This window comes from Eurosta solidaginis, chromosome 1, assembly GCF_040869045.1.
Source record: "Eurosta solidaginis isolate ZX-2024a chromosome 1, ASM4086904v1, whole genome shotgun sequence".
Lineage (NCBI taxonomy): Eukaryota > Metazoa > Arthropoda > Insecta > Diptera > Tephritidae > Eurosta > Eurosta solidaginis.
The window spans coordinates 103,023,363-103,041,589 of record NC_090319.1 but is presented as its reverse complement, the minus strand read 5'-3'; positions in this window follow the sequence as shown (position 1 = coordinate 103,041,589).

The following is an 18,227-nucleotide window of genomic DNA, read 5'->3' as shown; positions in this document are numbered from 1 at the left end:
TGAACTTAGGTTTTTAGATTCATATCGATTCATGCCTTCTAACTTAGACAGTTTAGCTAAGAATTTAAGTAATAATGATTTAGAAATAACAAAGGCTTATTTCCCCCAACGATCATCATTTTCATTTAATGAAACGTAAAGGTATTTTTCCATATGACTACTTAGACTCAAAAGAACGTCTCAACGAAACACAATTACCTGATCGTTCACATTTCTTTAATAAATTATCAAATGAATCGTGTAGTATCGATGATTATCAGCATGTTTGGACAACATTTAATTGTTCCAATTTCTGATCTGATCTGATCAGATCAGTATCAGTCGCTACATTGCTGGGTTTACAAAGTTCAAACGCACACGCACACATACATACACATGCACGCATTTGCGGTTTTGAACAGATGCGCCTAAATGTAGGCAACGAAATTGTTTTCTTATTTTGCGGTGTCAGACGTATGCACCTAAATGATATAGATCGGCCATAACACAAACCGAAAGAACGGATGCGTCTAAATGTAGGCAACGAAATTGCTTTGCTGTATATATGTGTGTCGGTGTGTATATACTTAAGGAACTTGTGGATTAATATACACATAAAAACCTACCATCTGCAAAAACAAAATCGATTCATAATTAGAAGAGATCTTCACAACAAATATGTACAAGGAAATTACCGGTAACATTATTAAAGGTTACAGTGACCTTGTTAGCAAACCCCGAGTTAAGTTTAATATATAACAGTTCAAAATAAGTAAAATTGATATCAGACCAGATTCTTATCAGATAGACAGCTCACAGATAACAGATTTTTTCGATCGCTCGTTTAAAATCATGTCAAATAATCATATGACTGAATAGCAAATCATGCTAAGACCATGAAAGTATTAAGAAAAACTAAAAAGAATATTTTGATAGTTTTGGAAATTTACAGCCACCGATTGAACTGAATAATTATCTGAAGTCACCAATACATTACAATTATGAGCAGAAAGAAAAATAAAACACAGTAATATGTCATCAATTATGTTTAAAATTTTTATTTAATAAAAATAAATTATATAAAATATAAATTGTTTATTATTTTTTTCTTAAATGTATTAAAGTAAAGTACTACTATAAGGTTTCCAAATGACCATAAGCATAAGTATTAATATGATTTTCTCGTACAATTCGCTTATCATCCATATTGCTTAGAGCTACTTTATAAATATTTTGTGTATAAACCGTATGCAATTTAGATCTAAATGTATACATTGATGTATTATACAATTTATTTTCCAACAGACATTTTCTAAAATCACTTAAACTCAACGTAGAAGTTACACACTTTTTTATTCCCTTAACTTGTTTTAGTTTCATTTATATCGTTATCAATTTTAAATGAATACATTTTTGCTCTTAAACCTATAAACTCTTTTATTAACTTCCCATTACATTCATCCTTCATCATACCTAGAACCTTCTTATTCAACTGAGAAAAATTAAAAATATTTTCCTTTGGATATGAGGATGTATCGAAAAAGTTTGAAATATCATCACGAATATCATTATAAAAGTCATCAGTTTGAATATCATATATGAATGAATCAGTATCTATATAATTCAAAGCAATATTATTTTTATATTTCTCTTTGATATAATCATAATGAAAACCATACATTTTAAATTTAGAAAGTTCTAATACGGTAAAACTAATATGTATCGGTTTATTGTACAGAGTTGACACTTGTTCAATTGAATCGCTATTAAATTATTGGAAAATTTGCTTAGACTATGGAAATTTGGTTTTGCTATTAAGGCCCTAGCACCTAATTTTTTTCCTACCTCTTCCCCCAATACTAGTATTTTCCCAGCATTGTACTAATTTAACATCTACTCTTTTATCTGAATTTTCCATAGTTTTCCCATACACAGCATTATTCAATAATTTAAAGAAATTTTCCTCAAACTTATTTGCCAATCTGATGGATTAAATTGTAGAATTCTATGAATTTTCTTTAATACAAGTCCATGTTTAACACATTGTAAATTTCTATAATGAATAATATATTTTATTTTGTTTCTCAAATCACCAATCAACTTTTTCATTGATCCAACTTTTTTATTTTCAAAACAAAATGGTAAATCATTATGAATATTGTGAGTGGTTATGGGATAATCTAAATCTATTTCTAATATGTATCCGACTAAAGAATCTTCTGGTATGCTAAAAACGTCAAACTCCTCTACGTTTTCAATCCATTCAAAATTATTATGAGGGATATATTGTGACATAGCATAACCATATAAATTATTAACATCTAAATAAATTATATAATTTGAAGCCTTAGTCTCATCGTAATCACTTAAATATTTATTGTTACCAACTGAACGCCGTTGGCAACATTGAACAATCCCGCCCCTAATTCTCGACATTATAAAATTATGCATGTTTTCATCAGTAAACGATTCTATTCTAGTTATTTTGAGCATTGCATCCCAAGATACTCCTGGAGATGTATAATATTGACAAGGGTCTAGTCGATAAATTCCTTTACATAATTTTCTTAAATTTTCAAAAATGTCACTGAGGAGTAGCACATCTACTTTTAGATATAATAATAAATAATATAATAAATTGGAACAATTAAATGTTGTCCAAACATTTTGTGCATGCTGATAATCATCGATACTGCACGATTCCTTTAATAATTTATTAAAGAAATGTGAACGATCAGGTAATTGTGTTTCGTTGAGTCGTTCTTCTGAGTCTAAGTAGTCATATGGAAAAATACCTTTACGTTTCATTAAATGAAAATGATGATCGTTGGGGAAATAAGCCTTTGTTATTTCTAAATCATTATTACTTAAATTCTTAGCTAAACTGTCTAAGCTAGAAGGCATGAATCGATATGAATCTAAAAACCTAAGTTCAATGGTATCTTTATTATTAACATATATTCTCTTTGATATTGAAATATACAACTCTTTTTTTAAGAGAATAATATTTAAATCCCCCTCTACAGATGACAACTCTTTAATAAAGAAATGACTATCATATTTAGATAAATTATGAAAAATATTGGAATAAGATTTGCTATCAGATATTCTAAATTACATTTATTATATGCTGAGCCTCTATATTCACCAGTTAAATGGCAATGGTCTGCTACCCTATCATTTAATAAAAGTTCCATTCCACAAATATGGCAAAATATATCCTCGTTTTGACGCCTATGTTGGTTGGCAGTTAATGGATGCATTCTAACTATTTTACTCAAATACAGGTGGTAAATATCTAAAACATCATCGAAAATACTTTTAAAAAAATGTTTTGGAGCATCAACACCGCTATATATTTTAAAACGATTCAGTTGGTTATTATATGGGCACTTAATAAAATAACAATAGACATAAGGAATATGTTCTTGTACACATTCAGTCCTACTAGAATTTTGAATATCTATTGGTTTTAGAATACATTCGAAATCTGCATATATAGTAAATGGTACATCTAATTATTTTTTGACGTTTTCAAATTTTAGCATTCTTTTCTCAGGTGTAGGCATGCGTGTTACAATTTTTCTACAATGCTTTTTATGGGTTAGTAATTTTTCTTCCTTATCAAAATGTATTAGACATGTATTGCAAAAATATAATTTATGCTCATGGCTTGTAACTTGATGCCCCATTAATCTACTTAAGTTTTTTATCCAAACATATCTAATGGCTTTCATTGAAATCATCACTGTATAAAGAAATAAGATTAATATGATGTGATTTTTCTTCTTTTGTTAAATAATAGGGTCTTACTACCAAATTGTCTTCTATACCAAACACATTTACACTAATATCTGGATTATTTGATTCAAATATTTCAATATCTTTTATTTGTAATGGGAAATTTAAATTTTCAAAATTAACTACTTTATTATTAATTAAAGTTATAATGGAATCTTGGATATTTCAAATGTGATATGAAGAACACCTTTGTCCATGTGTTGAGGGTTGGTAAAGAGATGAAATTATGGCCCACTTAAAGCAATATATATCATTGTTAACAATATTAATACAAGCTGTTTTATCTGCTATTACTTTTGGTAGTGGTATATATAATAAGCCTCTAATTGGTTGGTATTTATTTATGTTTACTTCTAGATGGATAATTTCACTTAGACTTCAACCACTATCTCGCTCTTGAAATGTTTTCATTCTTTCAATCAATTTACTAAACTTTTCTTTAATTATATCACCAACATTATTGTTCTCCATAAATGCTTCAGTCATTAGAGTTTGGTGTGACATTATAGCGAATTCTTCAATATTTTCTTTTATTTAAATATATATTCAAAGTTAAATTTGATGCTTTCATGCTTTTCTATAGATTTCTGTAAAAGTGCAGATAATTCGTTAAAATGTTTTTCAAAAAAATGTTCAACAATTAAATCATTGGGTTGATCGTTTTCCAAAACTTATGTCTCAATATGACTATTAAACATAGCGTTAATACATTTAACATCACTTTTTACATTATACATACAATTATTTTTATGTATATTTGTTCTCAAGTGTGCTGTCCATACATTTTGTTTCACTTGAATTTTACACTTCTCGCAAAAAATGGCGGGTTTTTTTATAACTTGATGTTTCATTGCAATATGTCTAACTAAAATCCTCTTCCGAGTATATATCTTTTCACAAGAACTACACGGATACATTTATATTTTTTTATTAATTGGCCTTTTCGAGCTTTTTCTTTTGAAATTGCTTTTAAATCCTTAAGAGCTTGATTCATAATGTGGAATATTCCTACAATAATCAACGGTGTTAAAGAAGTAACGATGTATAAGTGTTATAGTTTATTACTGTTTATTAGAAGTTTTCCTAGTTAAACACTGCTGAAAATCCTTATAAAATGTAATTTACTACATTTTTTTACTCAAAAGATGTCCAACTTATATACATTGAGACAAGTAGCCCTTATCTAAATGTATGTATATGGATGGGTGTGCCTGTGTCGGTATGTATTTTGCGGATTGTTGATATATATATATATATATATATATATATATATATAAAATATATGCCGTCATGTTTACGGCTAAGCTCTAAGCTTCTTCTTATGCGCCAATTAGCGGAAGATTAGCCAGAAGATCAGCAAGAACACAAACCGGAAAACGGATGCCCCACCTAGCGGCGATTTTTTTGCTGTATATATATGTGTGTCGGTGTGTATATACTTTTCCTTGCACCATTTGGTCTGGAACCGGCATTTACATACTACTAAAAAGAAAGTTTTCATAACAGCTGAGGAGCAGTGTTTTTCGTTTTCCGTTTCAGACAACCATGTTGTTAAAAAAGTGGAAGGAAATTTAGAATCCCAGCACAAAGAGGCTGATACCAGAATCATGTTTCATATATCGAAATTGGCGCCCAACTCAAATGTTCTCGTAAAAGCATCGGACATTGATGTTCTGATTATTTTACTAAGTAATTTATACAAAGTTCCTGTAATGCAAGTTTGGCTGGCTTGTCCTCAATCAAGGAAAAATAATCGCATCCTAGATCAAGAGTGCATAGATTGTTCGGAACTAGCGCCCAACCTTGGTTATACATTGTGTTTAGCTCTGTCAGCATTTCATATTTTCTATAAACAGTTCGGGAGAAAATGCGGAGACTGAAGACTTCGAAGAAATAGTGTCGGCCGGAGATGAATCTGATATAGAATAAGTACTTTTTGCACAGTTGAAATAAAATAATGTAAATATATTCACTTTGAACTAAATGAAACTGAAAAATATTTAAAAAAAACGTCCATTATGGTGTTCCTTATTTCGCAAATATTATCCTTATTGGCATTGCAGCTCGCTAGGCGAAATTTTTTTTCATATGCATATAACTATACAACAAAGGCGCAGACTAATGAAAACATTTTTTCTTTAATTTATGAATACAGCCATGTTGGTTATTTCATCGTGTTTGAAATATGCTTTAATAAATAATCTCTAAACCGTATACGAATATAATCCTTAGTATTAAGTCTTTTAGAAATAGTGCAAACAACTGTGAACTTAAAGCCTGCAAATTTTTTTTTCCTGCCACGTGTATGAGAAAATAAGATTACCCTCCATGCAAAATTTCAGATCGACAAAAGATGTAACATATAGTGCACCACCTTTGAACCGACTTTCCAAGGGTTTCTTCCAGGATAGGAGGTGGCAAGTCGGTACTTTTGGGGTCGGGGCGTTGCCTGCTTTCATAATTTGAATATTTTGTTTGAATATACTATGCAACAAATTTTGGAGCAATTGCTCCTTCTTTGAACCGACTTGCCAAAGGTTTCTTCCAGGATAGGAGGTGGCAAGTCGGTACTTTTGGGGTCGGGGCGTTGCCAAATCTCATAATTTGAACATTTTTTTGAATACACTGCCAAGCTAGGATCTGGCAAGTCCACGGTTTAAAGTTGCCCCAAATACCAGTAAATGAGTTATACTGGTCCCATTTGAATACAACATGTAACATGTTTTTTGCAGTGTGCTCCTGAACTATTACGAAACACGCTCATAATTTCTTCCCCTCTGCCTGGTAGTATTTATTTTTTTCATGTGCGGTTTATTTAAGGAATTTGTTTTAAGATGAAATTTTACGTTTAGTTGGAAGAGATAAAATTTGTTATCTTTAGAATTTCGTTGAAGTAAAATAATGTGTACGTAGGAAAAATATAGCAGAAGCACTTACCTAATTTGAGAATTCCAAAGTCTCGCTTCTTTTAATTTAAATACTCACCCTTATTGTCATTGGCGTCGTCGTCACTGAACGACGACGACTCACGACGACGTTTTAAATTCGGTATTGCCGTTGTCGTTTTCGATAACTATTGACGACTATCGACAATTGTTTGGTATTGGCTAAGCAAATTTGCTGTCGTCGTCGCCCTCACACGACGCCATTTATGTCGACGCTGTTTTCACTGACGACAGAAGGAAAATTTGTAAGTAAAACATTTCTTTTTTAATTAATTAAATATACATATATGTAATATGCATTGTTTTTATAGATATTCAAAATGAAAATAACGAGTGCGCAATAATTCGAGGTTCTTGTAGCTGGGCTAGAAAAAATCGAAGTTATTTCTAATTTTTTTTTTTATTGAGTCTAAGCTCCTCTTTATTATTTTCGTCACTAGAGCTCATAATAAAACATTTTTGTAAAATCTTGAAATGAATTATTTAAACAAATCTCAAATCGCGAAAAAAGATACAGAAATAGTAAAAAAAAAATCGAACAGCTGATCCAGAATTGACAGAGATGGAATATTTTCCTTTCGTTTTATCGATAAATTGTCGTCGTCGTCTCAACAAGCTTAGCCAATACCGATTTGGTGTCGAAGTGACGACGACGTCGATACGATGTGACGTCGACTGAAATACGACGACGATGTCGACGACGACAATGACAATAAGGGTGACTGTGTAATTATCCTGAAAATAAGGTCTGTATTTAGAAAATGATGACATTCTCATTCTCTTTCATTAATTCAAAATGTAAGTGCATAATTGCTGCGCAGCTTGATTTTCACCACACTGGCTTAGATAAAGCCGGTAATGCTCAAACGCATATAATAACTTTTTGTACTTTTTAAAAAATTAGAGAATTCAACGCTTCACCCAAAAAACTCGCATTTCTCTACTTGCTTTTATAATTTATAATAAATCTTCAAATGAAATATAATGCCCAAATTACATTGCAGCAGCTACGCCTGTAACGCTGCTGTTTGATTGCTTTGTAGACACACGTGCAGCTATATTTACATACCTGCCAGCTCTATACAGCGACTTGTGTCTGTAAAGAAATAGCTTTACCCGGCGTACTTTCTAACGGCCGAGATCGAATGAATGTTGCGTTATTTTTTCTGTTTTGTTTGTTGATAATTTAGTTTATTGTTCTGTAAATTGAATTTTGGTGAAATTTTCCTTTAAAACATTTTATTATTGTATCTTATTGTAATCCAAGTGGGTACACAATATTTTTGGTTTTTTTCGTTCGGTGCAAAGATAAACAATTTTTTTGGCGTTCCAACATATAGCTGGCCATGGGAAAAGCATGGACTATCTAAATTTAATCCTGCAACTTACACGATTGTCCTTGTGCTTTGTTGATTGTAATTAAAAAAACAAGGCGTACAGGAAACTGTAAGCGCTTAAAATTTAATAGCAAATCTATAGGAATCATTGGGATCTGTGGTAGGAGCACATCTGCACCTTTGCTTTAACCCATTTCCATTGCACAATTTTGGTGGGTCTAAATTCCGAAGAAGCATGATTGGTGAGCCAATTTTCAAAGTTAATATATGCGCAGGCATTCTAGGTGGTTCTATAGAGTTCAGAAATTCAATTGGGTAACTCACAATTTGATCTTCATCTGCAACTGTGTCGATCGATTTATATTTCGTCACTTCACCAGTAATTTGGTTTTGTATACGATCATTGATTTTGTTAACATGATCATTTTTGGGAGCTAACATTGCTCGTTCGCATAGCCAAAAAAAAAAAAATTTTAAATTTAAAATTCTTAATTCTTAAATATGAAAAACCTTCGCTTTGATCGAAGGAACCATAGCCAAAATTTGGTGATGATTGAAGTGTAGGAAATACGTTTCCACAGGGAACACACACACAAAATTTGATTTTTATAGAAGATGTAGATAGACTGAAGCTAACAAATTTTTTTAACGGCGGCAGATTACTAAACTTTCAAAAGGAATAACAGCCAAACTCAACAATGCAGTCAAACTTTAGGTGTTAAAATAACCTAAGTTTTTCCGGCAGCCATAGTTCTCAAAAATCCCATTTATAGGGAAAGTGCCACGCCCCTTTTTTCCCAATTCCACATTTTACTCGAGGTGTTAGGACTTAACGTCATATAGCTCCTTACCAATTTGCAACATGCAGTATGATATATTCCATTTGTATGGGAGGTGCCACGCACACTTTTTCGTAATTCCACACTTTCTTGGTGGTGTTAAAAATTTGGCGGAAAATAAAAATTTGAACTCGTTCAAAATATATTAACGAAAAACCGAAGAATGACCCCGGGTTCCTCCGAAACAGGGGTAGTATCCACAGTATTTTTGCGAAGAACACTTTTGTACACAAAATTTCGACTGATTAAATGTGGTTGGTAAAGAGGAATAGAAGTAGCAATTTATCAGTCAAACAAACCACCGTTGTATAGCTAAATGATTAGCGCAGCGTGCCTAAAACGTGCTGATGATGAAAGCGTAGCACCCTTCGTAATGGATCTATCTGCGCAGCTATGGCAGGATGTCTGAAAAATTTTCAACTTACTATTCCAAAAACAAAATACAATATTTCAATTATAGAAAAATTTAAAAAGACAATAATTTTAATTAGAAAATTATTGTTCTGGCCCTGAGCTCGAATCGAACCTTGAAAAATATTTTCTGCAGTGCACAACAACATTACAACAACCACATGAATATTGCCAACTTCTACTGCACATATCTCCCCGGACAGAGATAACATTTTTCTTGTCCGCCTTCGGATGGTTCTTGTTGAAGACAATGCTCGTATTTTAACACCTCTATTACCCCGATTCTAGACTTTTACCGTTTATGTTTTTTGTTACCCAAGACTGATTTAATCCAGCAAATTTTTGTTTGAACAGGTCATACTTAGCATGCAGTGACACATGTGTTCTGCGTAGTGTAAATCAATGTGTTTAAAATCTAGCTGCACAGCAATTCTGCATTTATGTTTTGTCCTGTAGAATAAAATAAAGAGCCATATATCAATGCAAAATAGTTCTAAAACTACTAAAATTAACTAAAACTACTATAAAATGTGTTTCAATGCAATTTATATATGTGCGGAAATTGTGCTTGGCGCTACGCTGACATAGCATTACGCTCCCCGCTTTGAAGCTTCCCATTGACAAAGTTAAAGTGTAGCGTAAAGTTCTATCTGACGCCGCCCTAAGAAGTTCTTTGCAAAGTATCATTTTAAAAAGTATGTTATAACAAGTATAAAACTCATGATTTAGTCAACAGAAGTAATCAGAAGATATTTCGAAAGTTGATTAAAAAATTATTATACATTTTTCACCATCTGAAGTAAACAAATTGATTAAGAAATTATTCCAAAATGTGATTATGAAATGTATAAATTTGATCATAATTTTTGTTCATTCTTATGAAAACTTAATATGTATTTAGAGTTAGAGGTTTTGTAGAATTTTTAATGTATATTTAAAACAACAGAACTTCTATTGAGCTTCCGGCTCCGGAACGAAATATATTCACCTTGTAATTTGGAAGCACTTCGTAGTTTAATTCTGTGTCAGTAATGCCAAAACGGATAGATATATAAATTGCCGTTCCATTGGTTTATCGAGCTCTGGCTCTGGCTCAAATCTCATTGGAACGATCTGGATCAACTTTATGAGAGTTGGCAGCACTAATATAAAACATCTGTTTTGTAGAAAAGAAGAAACGTACACAAAATTTTAAAATACTGATAGAATTATTAACAGCTATCATCCGGTGGCAAAATCCTGAGCCAGATAAATATTTTGCATGTAAATGCAACAACAACGATTTGAGCCAGATAAATCCAGATAGAAGTCTGGTTCAATTTGTGAGCCAGATAATTAGTTAATTACTTCTTTTTAGGTTGGCAACGCGGCCTTTAATATACCTACTTTTTCAAAAATAGATGTCGCTGCTTAGCCTTTCGCCATATGAGTTAAAGGAAAAACAGCGGCGACATCTGCCTATGACATTTCACGTGTGCGAAAATTTCACGACATTTGCTTCTCAAGTCTCTCAATGATCCAGAGCATTCCCGTGAGAATTGAGCGTGAACCGGAGCTGTAAAACTCACTGAAAGACGGCAAATATTGAAATAGTTTCGCAAGTAAGCAAACTATTTATTTTCCTTACATCATCTTCAAGTTGTTTACTCTTTCAGTGTTTTTGATTTTAAATATGGCGAGATCTTTTATGTATACACAAATGTACACGTATTTAGTTCAGTGCTACAATGGCTCAACTATATGGTTGGCTCATCTCACCATCTAATTTTATTTTTTTCATTTCACTGGAGTAGGGATTGTCAGAAGCAGATGGCAAACTTAAAAAGAAACCAACGAATTTACAGCATTTTCTTACTACTTACAAATGCGGCTAAGTTTTATGTTTTCGTTCCATTCCATTCGTCTAACACCAACACGCTAATTTTGGCAATGTGAACAAAAGTATTTTATTGCTGTAGAGATGAGCCAACCATATAGTTGAGCCATGAGTGCTACCAACTCAAAAGTGGTTAGCTGTCAAAATATCTACTACAGAAAATGAAACGAACAGAACTGCTATACGGATCAGAAATTGAACCAGATAAATATCAGGATCACAACGTTGTTGTTGCATTCGCATGTTAAATTTCTATCCGTATCTCGCTCAAGTCTCAATGGAACGTAACTTAAGAGACGTCAGTTCGGAAAAAGAAGCGAAATGCTCGCTGCAAAGCGACGAGATGGCAAACGTAATAGCTCCGTCACATTAACAGGTTTTCATATAGATGAGTTTAGATTTAGATTGCACGTATTTTTATGGAGATTGGTAAATTGAGCGACATTGGGCAATCTGATATTGAAAAGTAGCCAGCTCGCGAATTTTGTTGCCAACAAATCATAAGAAGAAGAATTTGACATTTGTTTACAAGTTGAGCGCGAAATGAAGAGAAATTGGAATATGTAAATAAATGTGATTATCTGCGAATTTAACTTGCAATAATATGAACAAAGGCCAAATATATATATTTTAAATGTTTCTAACACTGAAAAGAACATATCACATGGATTTACAAAGTCAGCGCGCCAGTGGTGCGATATAGCATCGTCAAATGGTGTGAAATTGGCATTGACACCAATAATTATTGCTGATTCATTTATGAATAGTAAAAAGGAACGTGATAAGGAAATTACCACAAGTTTAGAGGACATTCCTTGTATATCACAATTCGCTGCGTGTGATGCGCATGAATTCTCTTTACCAGCCCCGTTGATATATCCATATGTTGATGGCATGGATTTGAATTGTGGCTGTCCGCAATCATGGGCAATTTCTAAAGCATGTGGCTGTAGTTTGACATTATACGGACGAAACATGTAGCAGAAGGTATCAGATCCTCTTAATATTAACGCTTTGTCTGAATTACAGATATTCATCAAAAACCACTTATTATTAATGTCAATGTTCGCACCTGGTAAGACGCTAAAAATTTGCATGCACAAACACAGGCTAATGGTGTAACGGCAGCACGAGGTTTACTTCCAAATCCTAACATCGATGGAATGTGTGCAGCAATGGTTGGATATTGCCACACGTGCTGGTGATCACATACATATTCAATGTTTTCATCACCATTATTATGTGGAGCAGTCATATGAAAAGGAAGCTGAGATTGGAGTTCAACAATTTTACGAGCAAGCAACAAATATTTGGATGTTTTGAGGAACGTTATGTCTTAAATTTATTTAATAATTTGGGAAAAATTTAAACAAAGTGACATCAGGACGGACAAGGCGACAGCTGCTTCGACTATACCTTGTAAATCTCTTCAAAGCCTTTTCCCCCGTGAGTGGGAGTCGAACCCGCACTACTTTATGTCCCAAAGCCTCGCACAGATTTATAAGTAGACCCTTGGAATATACTAATTGTATATATCCTCAACTAAAATATGACGGGGGCAAGTTAATAAACCATCAGATGCGCTCACTTGGAATGAGAATCGGATGGTAAATTTTTCAATGAATTCAAAGATAAAGTGTCGGCACCTAATAAAGAAAATGATTTGAATTAAAAGGCAGCTTTTTCACACTATTATACTGATAACACTGTACAACAAGATTTTTAGTAATTGATGAAACCCACAAAATTGGAAGCTCTATCCCTCTCGTATCAAAACCTCATACCATTTTTTTGGCCTATAGGTCTGGTTTTTATTTTATTTGAGTTTAAAATTTTTAACCCTATGTATAGGGGTTAAGTGAGGAAAACTTGATAAAATGAATTAATTGGTTATAAGATAGTGGCTAAATTAATATCTTTGGGGCAAGAAATTCACTTTTGATGTTTATTTTTACATAAAACTTACGATAGATGACGCTGTGGTACAATTTTTCAAATTTTTTAACAATTTTTCATGGAAAAATAGTATTTTAATAGTTTTTAAGTAGAAATAGTAGCAATTGCTTACGAATGTGTGTTAAAGTAATGTTTTTAGGGTCGAGGAACTCATTTTTGGCATTAATCTTTTAATAAATCCTACGATAGGTGGTGCTGCGGTACAATTTTTCTTATATGTTCATTGTAAAATTGGAAGTTTACTTCTTTAATTTAGCATTCGTCGTCTATCCCGAGCCCCGTTCTTATCTTTCGGCATATCGATCCCTGTTGGTTTCATAAATTACTAATAATCTTTTTGTACAGTGTTATCGCTACTATTGTGAGTTTCGTGCTAGCTTCCACGCATATAACGGTAAAATAAATTCTTAAAATTGTGCTTGTGCAAAAATTAAATTAACTAAACTAAAAATGAATAAATGCCTAGAAAAGTTACCACTTTATTGCTATCTTTGTGGAAAATTCAGTATAGCAACCAATCTGATTGGTATAAGTATGAGTGCGAAAGAGTGGTATGAATATTATTTTTGGATGCCGGTTATGCAAAACGTGAATTGGGCTCCTAATAATATATGTAGAACTTGGTAAAATTACTTACGCCTCTGGGCTAAAGGGGAAGAAAGCTCAATGAAGTTTGGTGTTCCGACGATTTGGAGTGATCCCGGTAAGTTTATTGTGTGGTGACTACATTTGTAAATGTAAATTTATGTGTTATGTTCTTATACATTTTAATGGTGTCCATTAGGAGAGCATAGTGAAGCCTGTTGTTATGTGTGTTTGAATGATGCGAGTGGAAGAACCAAAAGATCGCGAAGATCAATGACATATGTTGGAACACATTACGTAAGCCTTCCATTGCCGCATACGGACGTTATTCCTGTACCACGACCACCAAGCCCTGGTACAATTTGCAGATGGACAGCAAATTTGGACGAACAGTCGATAGATCCTGACTATGAAGTATCTGAAGGTAGCACAAATATGATACCAATATCTCAAAATTGGATGGATGACGTGGTAAAACATCGGAATCTGTCAAAAAATGATTCAGAGTGTTTAGCACGCAAGTTGAAAAAAAATAATTTACTGCAACCTAATGTAAGGGTTACGGGATATCGCAATTGCCATGCAAGATTTCAAGAATTTTTTACTGCCAATGAGGAAAATACCTTTGTTTATTGTAACGATATTGAAAAACTTGCTGCAGAAATGGGAATGACTTATGTTCCTCACGAATGGAGATTATTTATTGATTCATCCAAAACTAGTATGAAAGCAGTTTTGCTGTAATACAACAATACGAAACCCAGCATTCCGATGGCATACAATTTGAACACTAAAGAGACGTAAGAATCAGTTAAGCATCTTCTAGAAACAGTAAATTATGAAGCACATAAATGGCTTTTATGTTGTGATTTGAAAATGGTACTCTACTTTGTGGACACAATGTGGATATACCAAGAATATGTACTTTATATGTTTGTGGGATACACGCTATAAAGAAAACCAGTACCAAAAACATGACTGGGCTAACAGAGACGATTTAGTTATTGGATCGGGTAATATCATACATAAACCGCTCGTTCCAATTGATAAAGTGTTGCTACCTCCACTGCATACTAAATGGGATATTTTTAAGTATTTTGTCAAAGCACTACCCGCAGATGGACCAGCCTTTATTACATTAAGGTCAATATTCCCACGACTAAATGCAAGTAAAGTTAAAGAAGGTATTACATATTCAGAAATAAAACAAATGATTTTTTAAGATTTATGTAAATTCTTTATTATTTTACAGGTGTGTTTAATGGTCCAGACATTAGAAAGCTTATAAAAACTACTGCGTTTGATAACTCTTTAAACGAAAAAGAGCTTAATGCATGGAATGCTAAATTAAATGCCAATTTTACAATGAAAATATAAGAAAAATTGTACCGTAGCACCACCTATCGTAAGATTTGTTAAAAGATTAATGTCAAAAATGTGTTGATCGACCCTAAAAACATTACTTTAACACACACTTCGTAAGCAATTGCTACTGTTTTTAATTAAAAACTATTAAAATACTATTTTTCCATGAACAATTGTTAAAAAATATGAAACATTGTACCAAAGCGTAATCTATCGTAAGTTTTATGTAAAAATAAACATCAAAAATTAATTCCTTGCCCCAAAAAGCATTAATTTAGCCACCATTTTGTAACCAATTGCTTCATTTTATCAAGTTTTCACACTTAACCCCTATACATAGGGTTAAAAACTTTAAACTCAAATAAAATAAAAACGAGAACTATAGGCCAGAAACCTGATATGAGGTTTTGATACGAGAGGGATAGAGCTTCCAATTTTGTGGGTTTCATCAATTACTAAGAGACGAACCCTCATTTTGTTGTACAGTGTAATTACTCAATGAATTGGGGGAATAAAAATATGTATAAAAGAAGTGCTAAACTTACGTAAATAATAAATATCGAGTAAAATAAAGTTTTTTACAGAACCAATCTTAAATTTGAAGACTCGCCATTAGGATTGGTTTAGCTGATGGTGTCAATTGTGTTAAAAACGTTTGGCTGAAAAATCCCCTTAAAAATTATGACTTACATTATTGGCACCTTAGGAAAAGAAGGTTGAATGTGGTTGTTGTTGTTGTTGTAGCAGTGCTTCGTGGTATTCTGGGGACGTAGCGGTTCTGAGGGAAGTATTTTTGCAGGCCTGTATTTTCTTCCAATGTGTAACCTGTGTCCATGTTGTAAATAAGGTCGCCGTTGATTTGGTGGGTTACGATGAAGAGATCAGAGAGTTAGTTGCTTATTTTATTACATAGCTCATTGTTGGGTGGGCCAGGACCGGTGGCCATTACCGTGCAGTCATCGGCGTAGGATACTATGGTGACTCCTTCTGATGGTGAAGACATATAATTTGCGGTCCACCTTTTGAGACATGAAGGATGGGAGGACCCTTCCAAGTCTTGAAGTAACGTGGCATGGTTGACTGTATCAAAAGCTTTTCATAAGTCTAGCGCTATGAGTACTGTTCTATGGTCGGGTTTTTGATCCAATCCGCAATTCATCTGCGTGTTGATGGCTTTTAGCGCGGTGGTTGTGCTATGTAGTTTTCGTTTTCGAAAACCATGCTGATGATTGGCAAGACGCAAGCTTACAGTGAAATGGGTGGGGCGGGAGGGGGCCAGAATGGTTCAAGTGCCTTGGATACTGGCGATAGGAGAGATATCGAACGATAAGAATCTCCTATGTTAGCTGGTTTCCCAGGCCGTATGCCCTCGGGGCCTACTTCTTTAGTTGGTGTAGCATGAACGATGGCATCTTCAACCTCTTTGGCTGTGATGGTAATTGGGGACACCTTGGCTTTATGCTTGTGTACACATCTGTTGGCTCGCCGTCTGACTTTGTCAACCACATAATGCATTACTTATTGTCGTCAGAAAGCGCTCGCGCATTTTCTCGAAACTAAGAGCACTTTATCACCGTATGCGATGGATATTTTGTCGTTGTATTTAGTTGGGTTCAATAGGGACCTTACGGTAGACCATAGCTCCTCCCATCTCGCCCGCTTGTGTTTATTCGCAAGCTGTCTGATGCCTTGGTTAATATCCCTTATTTGCGGGCCGCCAGAGTCATTCGATGACCTTGCGGAATGCATGCTCACCTTGATCGGCATCAGTCGGGATTGGGAGGGCAGCGAGGCGATTGTCTGTGAAAATTTTGTAATCTTCCCATTTTCCCCTTTCCCTCTTTGAAGTTGATGGAAGCGTATAATTTATATATATGGTGATAATATATATGAAAGAAGTATAATTTTAACAAGTAAGAAATTCATTATTTTGCCAAGAGAGGTAAAATGAAAAGATCAAAAAATTACTCCAATGCGCGCAAGGGTTGTAAATATATATTGTTCTATTCTAAAAAGCAGGTAAATCCTTTATGGGGTATTTCGTTCTTTTGTGAAAATTGTTGCCTGCTCGCAACGCAAAAGCGTTACACTTATTGTAGATAAACAAATTTACACATTTGGCGAAAATAAAGATCAGCTGACTTTTGTTTACAAATCCGCCATATTGCATCATTGATTGTGGCGCTGTTACTGTCACGCATACTTACTTACTTACTTAGTTGGCGCTCAACCGTCTTAACGGTTGTGGCCGTCCAACAAGGCGCGCCAGTCGCTCCTTCGCTCCGCCAACCGGTGCCAATTGGTCACACCATGGGAGTTTAAATCGTTTTCCACCTGGTCCTTCCAACGGAGTGGGGGCCGCCCTCTACCTCTGCTTCCATAGGAGGGTTCCGATAGAAACACTTTTTTGGCCGGAGCATCATCTTTCATTCGCATAACATGGCCTAGCCAGCGCAGCCGCTGCGTATTAATTCGCTGGACTATGTTGATGTCTGCGTATAGCTCGTACAGCTCATCACTAATTCTTCGGTACTCGCCATCGCCAACGCGTAGAGGTCCATAAATCTTTCGAAGAACTTTTCTCTCGAACACTCCCAAAGCCACTTCATCTGCTGTTGTCATGGCCCATGCTTCTGGCCCATATAGCACGACGGGTACGATAAGTGACTTGTAGAGTATGATTATCGTTCGCCGAGAGAGGACTTCACTTTTCAGTTGCCTACCTAGTCCAAAGTAGCATTTATTGGCAAGATTAGTTCTTCGCTGGATTTCAGTGCTGATGTTGTTGCTAGTGTTGATGCTGGTTTCCAAATAAACGAATTCTTTTACTATTTCGAAATTATGGCTGCCAACAGTAGCGTGGTTGCCAAGGCGCATATGCGCTGACTCTTTGCTCGATGGCAGCAGGTACTTCGTTTTGTCCCATTGTGTACAGTACTTGTACACTATGTTTTGTCCCCATTCACCATCAAACCCATCTTTACCGCTTCTTTTTCCAGTTTGGAGTAAGCAGAACTAACAGCACGGGTGTTTAGGCCGATGATATCAATGTCATCAGCATATGCCAGTAATTGCACACTTTTATAGTATGTTGTTCCAGTCCGGTTAAGTTCTGCAGCTAGTATAATTTTCT